Raw genomic sequence first — 12,578 nt, forward strand, 5'->3', positions numbered from 1 at the left:
ATATGTAATTTACACACATATACATATATATAATTTACACACATATACATGTATATGCAATTTACATATATATACATATATATGTAATTTACATATATGTAATTTTGTATATATATATACAAAATTTGTGTGTATATTATTTACTTATTTTCTTGCTTTATACTAAACAACTATACCATGATTTGTAATAAAGCCAGTTCTATTGTTTACAGTTAATAATGTGTCATCATTGAGACACTGTATGATCTGTGTCCTTGTAGAGGCCCATTTGAGAGGATCAACATAGTGCTTTAGAACTCATGGACTGTCGCCCACGCAGTATCACTACTTCCATGGGCATGATGCAGACAGGCAGATGCCTGGGGACGAAGTGTCCTGAGGACTTCATGCTGTTATGGACCAGAGCTTTCCTTGTTGTTCTCTCAGTCTTCAAATCCTTCCTAATCTGTGTGTTGTGTGAAAACTCAGAGGGGGCTTCCAGCCCCTCATGGACAAATTTATTACCACACACAATAATTGTGTTAGATCTTTGATAAGCATTGCTACTGGAACAGATTAATGATTCAATCACCACCCTTGAAAAGAATTTAGAGATGTAGACTGCCAGCAGTGACCATAAATTTAGAATTTGGAGATATAGCTTCCTAGATAAACTAGATTAAGATGTTTTTGTCCATCATCCTGCTCTAAAAAAAAAATGGGAAACAATTTGAAGTTCAGAAAAGAACTGTAATAAGAATTTAGTTAGGGATGTTTGTGGTCAGTGAACAAGAACAATGGACGCCCTATCAACACTACCTGAAATGACTTTCTGGACCTGGGGTGGTGATCAAGGTGATGATTCTTTTCTTGTACCCATTTTTGTCCTCAATTTCCAGATATGATTTAGTAAATGTATTGATGATTAGTAGATATGCACCCTGAGGATTTAAAGTAAAAATGAATGATAGATTTTTATATAAAAGTTTATATTTGTGATTTGTTTAAATTTTTTATAAGATTACTTCTTAAGATAAATAATACATTAATTGATGCCTTCTTTATTAATCAAAAATTGGATACTGTAAGTAAAAGAAAATGGCTGAGAAAATTACATGGCTTTCTTATGTCTTCCTAATCTATAACAGTTGTTTACTTATAAATGTATATAGATTCCTGGGCATGATTTGTTTTTTCCTTCTGTAAAAGGTAAATTATTTTTCAAATAAACTTATCTGGGAATGTACTTTCATAAAATAATCATTCATTATAATTAAAATAGAACATAATCACATTGTAATGCTTTTGTTTCTTGAAGATTTTCCTGGGATGTATTAGAAGTCAGAGAAAAATTAATATTTTTTTGAGCTTATAGTACTTCACTCATCGACTGTGTGTGTGTGTGTGTGTGTGTGTGTGTGTGTATGTGTGCATGTGATTCTTTTTTCTGATTTTCTTTTCTTTTTGCCTTCTCTGGAGCTCCCAAAGACATCCAGCAGACTCTTGTTGATCTCAGGAAGTACTTGAACCAGTGAACAAGTTTTACTCCCTCAGAAACAGTCTGCTGCTGGAGCCTAGAGCCACTTGGAGTCACAGCTTATCCCTGCTAGGATCTAGAGATATTTAACATGTTCAGATCAGGATCACTTTCCCTGAAAACCAGTCACAATGAGAGACACCCTACCCACACTCTTTCATTGGGAAAGACACAGTCTACTACAGGAGGAAGCTTTCGTCATTTCTACTCTGGAGGAACAGCTTATTCAACTATTACCAGAAATGTTCAAGAGAGCCTTCACTGACAGTCATACAAAGGTCCTGACTGCAGTGGTGTCTGCCTGGCCCTTCCCATTCCTTCCTGTAGGAGCCCTGATAGAGTACGCTCACCTGGAGACTTTGAAAGCACTCCTTGATGGGTTGAATGTCCTGTTTACCCAGAAGGTTCATTCCAGTAGGTGCAAACTCAGAATGCTTGATCTGGGGAGGAATGTGTACCATAACTTCAGAAGCACACAGGTTGGATGCCATGAAATAACTGCTCAGCACAGATATGTCCTGACCCTGGGAGGAAGATATATTTTAAGGTGGTAACCACCGATTTTGAACTCACAGAGGCCGGTTTCAATGAATGGACCATATATTTGTTGCAATGAGTTGAGCAGAGAAAATCTTCCATTCATCTCTGCTGTAGGAAACTGCACAATTGTGCCTTACCAGTCTCTACTGCCAGAAAGAAATGTCTTTAAATTGGTGGATTTGAACTGTATCCTGGAGCTACAGCTGAGTCAGTAGTTTCTTGAATTCATGGTAGACCTTGTTCCTTACCTGGAGTAGATAAGTAATCTTCACATCCTCATACTAGAGGGAGTTAAGGAGCCCTTCAGTGTTATTGCTTTTGAATTCCAGCAAGATGTGTGGCATATCACATTGTTTTCTATGCTTTCCAACTTTGTCCATCTCCAGAATCTCTATTTGAATGATATCTACCTTCTAGAAGACCCCCTTGACAAGTGACTCAGCTGCCTGATGACCTCTTTGGAGCCTTTGTCAATTATTGACTGTCATCTACTCTCGCAGTCAGACATAGAGTACCTGTCCCATTGTCTGAATATTCTAAACCTGAAGACTGTCTTTCTTTCTGATGTAGGCCCTGAGCTTCTGTGGCTCATCCTTAAGAAAGTCACAAGTACCCTACAAATTCTGGAACTGGAGCAGTGTGGAATGATGCACACTCATTTCAAAGCCCTCTTGCCTGCCATGAGAAAATGCTCCAAGCTCCTCAAAGACAACTTCTATAAGAATGATATCTCTCTGTTTGTCCTGAAGGACCTTCTTTGTCACACATCCAAGCTAACCCAGCTGACCCAGGAGCTGTACCCTGTCCCTCTGGAATGCTATGAGGGTAACAAGATACTTAAAGAAAGATTTAAGCAATTTTGACCAGAGCTACTGGACATACTTAAGACCCAAAAGAAGCCCAAGTAAGTCTCCTTTGTTACAAGTGCCTGCCTGGAGTGTTCACATTCCTGTTATTATTATTATAACCTGGGGGCTACAGATTGCTGTTTTCAGTCAGTAAAATAAGGTTGCTTCTGGTACCAAGAATGGAACACTGTGTATTGAATGTCCTTATTTCCATATAATAAAGATGCTGAGCTTAAGAAAGAAAGAAAGAAAGAAAGAAAGAAAGAAAGAAAGAAAGGAAGGAAGGAAGGAAGGAAGGAAGGAAGGAAGGAAGGAAGGAAGGAAGGAAGAAAGGGAGAGAAAGAAAGAAAGAAAGAAAGAAAGAAAGAAAGAAAGAAAGAAAGAAAGAAAAGAAGTAGTTTGCTTAGTGATAAGTTGCCAACTTCATGCCCTCACCTAGGTTTTTCCTAACCTGACAAGGCTGGCTTTTATCGTGTTCCATTAAGAAAAATTGGAAACTTAGAAGAATAAACCATACAACAACAGAATACAGTTGAAATACCTTTGTCTGCACTACATATGCATGATACATCATTCAGACAAACACCACCACATATAAAATGATAAAATAAATTTACTGAAAATTCATGATAAATCAATGGTTAATAAAGTAATTTATAGATCCTCAAGAAAAAATAGAAAGTATTTAATATTGTGATAATAATTATATATAATGTGCAAACAGCATTATTTTATATGTCTGTTTATACATTATAGTTTCCTAACACCTTATTTGAGAACATATATACATAAATAACATGACAATAGTTTTATATCATGCAAAATATGATTAAGAAATAGTGTGATGTCCCATCCAGGGCTGTGTACTCAGGAGTTTTTTCTCTCAGCACTTTGAAAAGGAACGAGTCTCTACTTTGACTGCAGCTCAATGTTATACAGGCTTCTCTGACTAGTTCTAAAGCTACCCGGGTCTTTGGTTTTGATATAAAGATAATTATTTTTTAAAAAGTTTAATTACATGTTTATTTAACAAAAGATCAGTACCAGATTCCCTCTAAGCCAATGTACACACCATCCATAGGTTTTGACCACATCTTTATGTTTCTGTGAATGTCAATTACATTTTCACATCTATAGTAGAGATAGTAAATCTTCCTTGAGGGTGTCCAAAAGACATTTGCACATATCACTACTTTCCTCAATAATCAATTGATTAACTAATTAATTAATTAGTTAAAGAGTGATACTGGAATTCTTTAAAGTCCTTGCAATACAAATAACATGGTGAGATATCTGACTTCAGGTCCACTGTTGCAGAAACTCTCATCATGGCTCCAACAAAAGATTATTAGCAACAACAATAACAACAGCAACAAAAAACAGTGTAAAAATTTGGTAATAGGTTCCTATTAGCAAGCAGTAACAACATAAAGAAGTAATAAATGAATTATACTTTGATGATGAAAGCCTTACATAGCAAGTCATTAGGATGAATTTTCCTCTTAGAAATCATTCACATCAGGAGAGGAGTTAAAATGTTACATGTTGTGTGGCTTTGTCAGTGATTTCTTGTTTTTGCTGCAACATTCATTTCAAATCCTGTACCCATATGCAACTCCTGCACGTAAAAAACACACAAAAACAAACTTCAAAAAGAAGTTCCTGTTTTGGAGATATTACTGAATTATAATTAATATCAATATTATCTCATAAGCTCACAATAGTACAAAATACCTCTAAAAAAGAGAAGAAATTCATTCTCTAGTATTGAATATACAATGTGTTTGCCCTGCAGGTATAAAATTGATTTTATGTTCCTATTATATTAATTAAGAGTCATCCCTGATTTTATGTAGAATAGTGAAAAATATAATGTACATGTATATTGACTTTCAACCTTGAAAATAAAGGTAATTATGCAAAAGCTAAAAAACATGACATTAATAAGAGGTTAATTTTTATACTGTTTATTCAGGTTAAAAAAATGTTACAATATAAGAAGCTCAAATGAGGTAATTATAACCATAAACAACACAAATAACATTTTATGACACGGAACATGTTCCAAGTTCAAACATCAAAAGAGGACCCAATAAATTAACAAAATCACACTGATTGTCAGGTAAAATTGTTATCAATGCACCACAAGCACCTTTCCTCTTGTATCACTCCCTGAGAGCCCATTCTTTACAGGTACAGGTTATTCAGCGGCAAAAAACCAAACAGGCTAGATCACAGAGAATAAGAAACATCATCTTCCACAATCTTCTCTTTATTCTGAAGAGGAAGAGTAGACTTTTCAACTTCTGCTGAAATACTGTACCAAAGAGGCTCAAAAAGCATTTTAGTTTGAACAATGTGTAATGAACCTGAAAATTCATTCTTCATTTTTTAATTTTCAGAACAGTTTGGCAGACTACGTGGCAGTATCTGCAAGTGTCTGGCACTGATTTATTTTAATCCATGGGATTAGAATTCAGTGGAATGTAATATAAATGTTCCTGAATTGTTGACATTCAGAAACATAGTCAAGAAGAGCCAGCTGGTTTGGTGATATTGTATCAATTGAACATGTTCTTCATGAAATGTTTTGAGAACATTATTGTAGACTGATATTATATTCAGGTTATATATGATCAACACGTAAGTGTTACATATTCAGTCCCAGCTAACTGTGTAACCTGTATAAATGAGCCAACTGAGATTACATTCCAGGTTCAATATAGTAATTTCTAGGTTCTACACTGTATAAATTGCACATCAATAGCACAGCTTCAAGGTAAAAGTATGTACCACACGTGATTCTACATTCATTTTTCTCTGAGCACTAAATCTTGCAGATATGGACACAATTTATTTACATCTTGTGAAAGAATCACTACTCCAAATTTGAAAATAAGTAATCCTAAGACCCATGATTTCCACTTGAGAAAGTTCCATGTGTATGATCTTGTTTTCTTCCAATCACTTTCCAACCACCACCTGTGAGAGCCTTCCAGGCTCCATATTCATCTCTGTCTATTTCTCTGTCTCTCTCTGTCTCTCTCTGTCTCTCTCTGTCTGTCTCTGTCTCTGTCTCTCTCTGTCTCTCTGTCTCTCTCTCTCTGTCTCTCTCTCTCTCTCTCTCTCTCTCTCTGTGTGTGTGTGTGTGTGTGTGTGTATGTGTGTGTTTTCTCTCTGTGCATATGAATGAATTTTTGCCTCTCAGCTACCACTCCAGCTCTATGGCTTATTCTATGCTTCCTGCCATGATGATAATAGATTAACCTTCTATAATTGTAAGCAAACCTCCAATTTTCCAATTACACAGTTTCTCTTATAATAACTGCATGGAACTTAATACAACAGTTAGTAAGAAAGCTAGTGAACACCAACAGATAATTAAGAACAAGTGTGAAAATCTGATCAAAATAAGGTGAGGAATTTGCAATTTTGTTGTTGGAGCATATATTTATAGAGGATTAATATATTTTTGAAAAATTTCATGTAGATATAAAGTCCATATTGTTGATAGACACTCTCATGCTTTCCCTCCAGATTCCCCATATCCCCCCCCCACAAGTATCTCCCATCTTACTCTTAACATCATTGTAGCGAGAATTTTGGTAATTTAGTTTCTTTCAATCCCACAATAATATTATAAGAATGTGTTTTCATGTTATTGCAAGGGGGGCTCCTAGAGACTGTCTGTGACTAGGCTCATGACTGAGTGAGGTCTTAATTTTGTCAGCTGCAGATATGTTCTGCAATTGTGTGATATTTAGAATTCTGGGACATTTTCAGAGGATTTATAAATTCTAAGTTCTTGAGAGGTAGGGTTGCTATTGGTCAGTTCTTGTCGATCCTTAGCATTGGGCATTCTATAGAATTGTGTTTGGAATGTTAATCTGACCTGTCAAAGAGGAAAGAAGAAGAAAAGAAAAACAGGTTTGTTCATTTCACAAGATGATTTTTCAGTTTAAGTATAGACAAAGAAAATGGATAGGTGGAAGATTAGGTGAGAGGACTCCAAACACATCGACCAACTTTCATGGTGAATATAAAATCTGGCCTTTATGTATAATAGGAAGGATTCCTGAAACTGAACACACCAATTTAAGTAATCCCAACTCTACAGCTCTCAGGAAATTTGGAAACCTTTGTGGTCAATAGCTTGCTGTCTGAAATATATTTTCACTGATGATCAACATTTTTAATTTCTGTAATTTTCTGAAGTATCCATTTAGCCTAATTCTTCTTAAAAAATTTTTTCACGTCAACAAATTACAGCAAGCCTATTTTTTCTGCTTGTCCTTGTTTTAAATATTTTAAATCATTTAGAAAAATATTGTTACTAATGTGTTGAAAGTTTTTTAAAGCCTGGCGGTGGTGGCACATACCTTTAATCCTAGCACTTGGGAGGCAGAGGCAGGCTGATTTCTGAGTTCGAGGACAGCCTGGTCTACAGAGTGAGTTCCAGGATAGCCAAGGCGATTCAGAGAAACCTTGTCTCGAAAAAAACAAAAAAAGTTTATTGAACTCCAAGGAGAAAACACTTAAGGTGCATGTCTTACAAAATGTTCTATTGCTGTGAAGAGATAAGAGGAACATGTCAACACCAATACAAAAGGGTAATTGTGAATTGTTAAAAGTTTCAGAGGTTTAGTCTATAATCAGCATGGTAGGAGGCATGAACATTTGCAAACTAGTTGGTAGGTAAGTAGCTGAGAGTTCCAAATCCCAATCAACATGCAACAGGAAGAGACTCCTGAATCTATCTTCTTTACCTTGTTTCCTCCCTGACCAAGACAATTAACAATTCAGCCACCAAAAGAACAAAAACTAAAAACCTATCCTTTTGGATATGAGACGCAGTTCCTTTGAAACTGCTTCCTGTAGTCAAGAGTGGGTGTGGTGGTGTGGGAATATTTTTCTTTTGGAAGTTCAAAGGAAATTAAGATATTGCTCAGTTTTAAGGAAGCTATCTGTAACATCATTATACAGAATCTGTATTTTTATCTCTGTTTATATGATCTTCATGGATTATCGTCCTCATTTCTCAACACTTTTCAGTTTTTTTTTTCACATGGAGTTATTTTTCGCTGTCACCATAGGCACCACATTGGCCTCTTAGAAGATTCTTTATTTTGTCTTAAAGAATCCTTTACTTTCTCTTAAATAGGCATCCTTCCTGCATTTAATATTTTAGCTTTTTCTTTTTCTTAGTGTGTTTTATTCTAATCTCTCTTGAAGAAGATATATAAGATTATAATCATTACTGAAAATGAAATTATTTTACATAGGCAGTAAAGTCAAAATAGATAAGGTCCAAATCCCTTCTTTTACAATTTTTCCATTTTTTAATATGGGAAAAAATTTTAATCTCTCTCCTTCCTGTGAAAACTATATATTTCTGTACCCTCCTTTGGAGACTTTATTTTTTTATATTTAAACTCAATATTTCTGACTGTGTATGTTCTGTTTTGTTATTCTTCATTTACTTTTTAAAACTTTTTTTCTATTTTTTCTTCTTCAGGATTATGTATATGCATTTATTAATTTAATAATTTATGTTATTTATTTCTAAACTTAATGATTTTTTTTGTATTTTAATTTTTCTAAACTCTTCTGTTCTTGCATGACTTTTTCTTAATTTTTTTCCCTTAAGAACTTGATTTTACTAATTACAAACTATATCTGTCTATGATGTCTTATACCCATGCTCCATATTTTCTTTCACATATAAGTATAATTCCAAATATTTTACCAGATCAGAAGTTCACTTGTACTCAGATTACTTCTGAGTTTATCTGTGTCCCTTTGTGGTTCAGTTCAAACATTTGACAGTGACTAAATCCAGGGCACTCACAGAGCAGTGCTCGTTCTGCCACATTGTGAGCTGTTTGCTGACTGTGAAGGTAGTTCCATGAGATTTATGAGGCTGGAGACCCTATGTGATCTCATAGGAGAGTGGAGGGTCATAATAGAGGGCAAAAACTTGCACCAAGCATGGTTGTTGCAGGTAGGGTATAGTCCATCTTTCTGGACCATGGTGTTGTGCACTGCATTTCCAACCAGCTTGGTATTAAAAGGCCAAATCTACACTGTGATGTTACAAAGTTATGCAAGCTCTGTATGGCCCACGATAGGTAGTAGCACAGCCTTGCATCAGGCATGGGAAGGATGGACAAAGAACTACACCTTTGGGGAGGTGGAGGGCACATTCAACTCCAGCTCCCTGAAGCATCTGTCCCAAGTCTAGCAAGTATTCTAATCCTTTTCCAGAACCAAGCAATGCATGGAGAAAAACATCAGTGCTAGCAGGGTCGAAACCCACCTAGATATCCTATTTATGTGACACATGTGGTTACTAAGAAACCATCTAAATCATCCTGTTTCTTCACATCAATATCCTAAATGGACAGAAGTAGAAAACTTCTTTGTCCCCAGGAGTACCTGTTTTTGCTTTTAACCTGAGATTTTTCATGTTCTAAGTTTGTTTCTTTCTAAGTTTAGATTTCTTTCGAGTTTGGATTTTGTGTCGGTTTCAGCCTGACATTCAGTGGACCAGCAATTGTATTTCTGTAAGGGAAAGGGAGTTCTAATATCCCTTTTGATCCGAAGTAAATGCAGGGCCATTTTTGTATTTGTCCTACCAAATTTTAGCTCCCACGAAAGGCCACAGAAACCTGGTATTGTTTGTTAAAACACTGCAAGCCTAATCTGGGCTGGTTTTGACCTTTTTTATGTCAACTAGACTGCTAATACCCATAGAATTACTCCATTGATAGCCATCTGAGCTTGTCCCTGGTCCATGTGAGTCTTTGTGACTCCTCCCTCATTGCAACCTTCATGTCAGTTTCTTCTGTCCTATCCATGTGTTTTCTCTTATTCTTCTCCTATTGGTCCTTCTCTACTTTCCTCTGTCACCTACTGGGAACCCCTGACTAGGATCAGAAGTCCTGTACTGTCCTTTTCTTATTAACTAATTGACTCATCAGATATTTTATCAAACAATCAGAGGTAATAGAAAACAATTTTTACATAACATAGACACCAGAGAGAGTTGACAGTGCCATTGTCCAGATGCAACCAGAAATCTGGACATAGAAAACAGCATCTGAATACACAGTAATCAAAAATATCTCCCAAAAGACATATATGTATTTGTGAGCATTTTTAAATATCTAAAAGTGTGTTACTTCTATAATTCTATACCATACGTTTATGACAGGGTCTTCTTGACCCTAACTGACAAGGTGCTCTGCGAAATTGCCTTGGTTACAAGCCCAGTCTCCACCCTTCTATCCAGTACTAGGATTGATGATATGGAAATGACACTTCAAGTCTTTTTGTTTTTAATTTTGAGAAACAAATGTTTTTTATTTCTTGAATTTTCTGCATTATAATGTAATTTTATCACTACTTTTTTCTCCTCTAAATCCTCCCATATGTCCCTTCTGACTCTTTTTCAATTACTTGCTTTAAATGGCATGTGAGTGTGTGTGTGTGTGTGTGTGTGTATTTAAACATATATGTATATATGTATATGTAATACACACATTCTCATGCACATTGTGAAACAATTCTACCACCAAGTTTATTTGTTTAATATAATAATATTTCAATACTGCTGATATATATATATATATATATATATATATATATATCTCATAATTTGTAATTAAGCCAGGTGAGATGTGTACATATGAGAATTTGAGTTCAAGGAGACACTATATTATCAGTGTCTTTGTAGAGGCCCACTTGAGAGGAACAACAAACTGGTTTAGAACTCATGACTGTGGCCCACCCAGAAGCATATGTACCATGGGAATGTTCCAGATAGGCAGAACCCTGAGGACTAAGTCTCCTGAGGACTTCACGCTTATGGAGCATAGCTCTGCTTGTTATATTCTCAGTCTTCACATCCTTCCTAATCTAAGTGTTGTGTAAAAACTCAGAATAGCTTCTAGCTTCTTACTTGCAGTATTAATGGCACTCACAATAATACTGTGAATAATTCACCACAGCTATCTTTCTTCCTGCAAAACTCCCTGAGACCCCATCCATGTACCCATAAAGAGTTCCTCAGTGGCAGAAACCAAATTTAACAGTGTAAGGAGAGGCACGAAATTTCATCTTCCAGGATCTTCTGTTTCTTCTGAAGTAGAAGAGTAGAATTGTTCAGCTGGTGGTGAAATGATGAACTGAAGAAGCTCAGAAAGCATTTCAGTTGGCACAATGTGTGGTAAACCTGTTAGTTACTTCTTGTTTGTTTCAGAACAGCTTGGCACTCTGGGTGGAGTACTTGAATTTTTCTGGCATTGCTTTATTTTAATAGAAAGGATTAACATTTAGTGAGGTATAATATAAATGCTTCTGCTATGTTGATATTCAGAAATAAATTCATGGTGAGCAATTCAGGAACATTTCACTCCACTGAAAAATCCCATAATAATTACAAGCTGGTTTGGTGACGTTATACCCACAAAAGATCCTCAGTGACCTGAAATGTCTCGAGAATATCAATATTGACTGGTTCTATTTCCTGATTTATATATGACCAAGATCAAATTACTACATGTTCATTCCAAGTTTACTGTGGAAATACTCAATCGGTCACATTATGTTTATTTTCCCAGTCCAATAAAGTACTTTCTTGGCCACAAAACTTTAAAATGAATATAAATAGCAAAAAAATCTTGTTAAGAATGAGTCCTACAGACACATATGTATTCATTTTCTTGTGAGCATTAATCAAATGAAGAGATAATTTATTTAATTTTTGCCAGAACACAATATTTTACTTGGTACATAAGTAATCTTCAGAACTATTATTTCCATTCATATTAAACTTCCATTTGAATAATCTTGTCTTACTCCACTCACCACCTTTGAGGCCCGTGTCAGCGTATATTGCTGCAAATGAATCATGATATACCTCTCAGCTACTGCTCCAGCTCCTTGTCTCCTGCCAAGGTCACTGCCATGATAATAATGGACTGAACCTCAGAAATTCTAAACAAACCCTGAATTAATCACTTCCTCTTATAATAGTTGCCTTGGTCATAATGTCTTTTCACAATAATGGAACAAAATAGCTAAAAACTGGCTTTAAATACTAATCACAATAAATTGGGCATGATAACTCTTATCAAAGAAAGCATTTGAGACTTCCTTATAGTTTCAGAAGTTTAGTCCATAATCAGCCTGTTTGGAAGCATGGACACTTGAAGGTAGAGTGATGCGGAAGGAGCTGAGAATTCTAAATGCTGCTCAGAATGCAACAGGGAAAAAACAGGAGACCTTGCTTCAGTATTTGAAACCCCAAAGCATACCCTCATAGACATTTTTCTCTCAACAAAGGTAACTTTCTAATCCCTCTCAAATAGAATCTCTCTCTAATGAATAAGCCTTCAAATATATGAGAATATTGGTGTCATTAATATTCAAATCACCATAGTATAATAATATGTTACACACATATAACATATACTTATCATATTTATATTAATATATGTATATATCAAACTATACTTAAATATATTAAATATTTTATATAAATGAACAATTAGCAACTATATTATATGAAATATGTAATCCAGCATAAAATATATATAAAATACTTACTTAAATATATATTATCTATATTCAAATATAGCTACATCATTGACTACATTTTCTCCTATTTCCAA

The 12,578-nt window shown here is 35.2% G+C and overlaps 1 pseudogene; it reads left to right on the top strand.

The window, feature by feature from the left end:
* The first annotated feature begins 1,647 nt into the window (after positions 1 to 1,647).
* Positions 1,648 to 3,063, top strand: LOC114640475 (annotated as a pseudogene).
* Positions 3,064 to 12,578: the final 9,515 nt, after the last annotated feature.

This window comes from Grammomys surdaster, unplaced genomic scaffold (genome assembly GCF_004785775.1).
Source record: "Grammomys surdaster isolate TR1022 unplaced genomic scaffold, NIH_TR_1.0 125832, whole genome shotgun sequence".
Taxonomy (NCBI): domain Eukaryota; kingdom Metazoa; phylum Chordata; class Mammalia; order Rodentia; family Muridae; genus Grammomys; species Grammomys surdaster.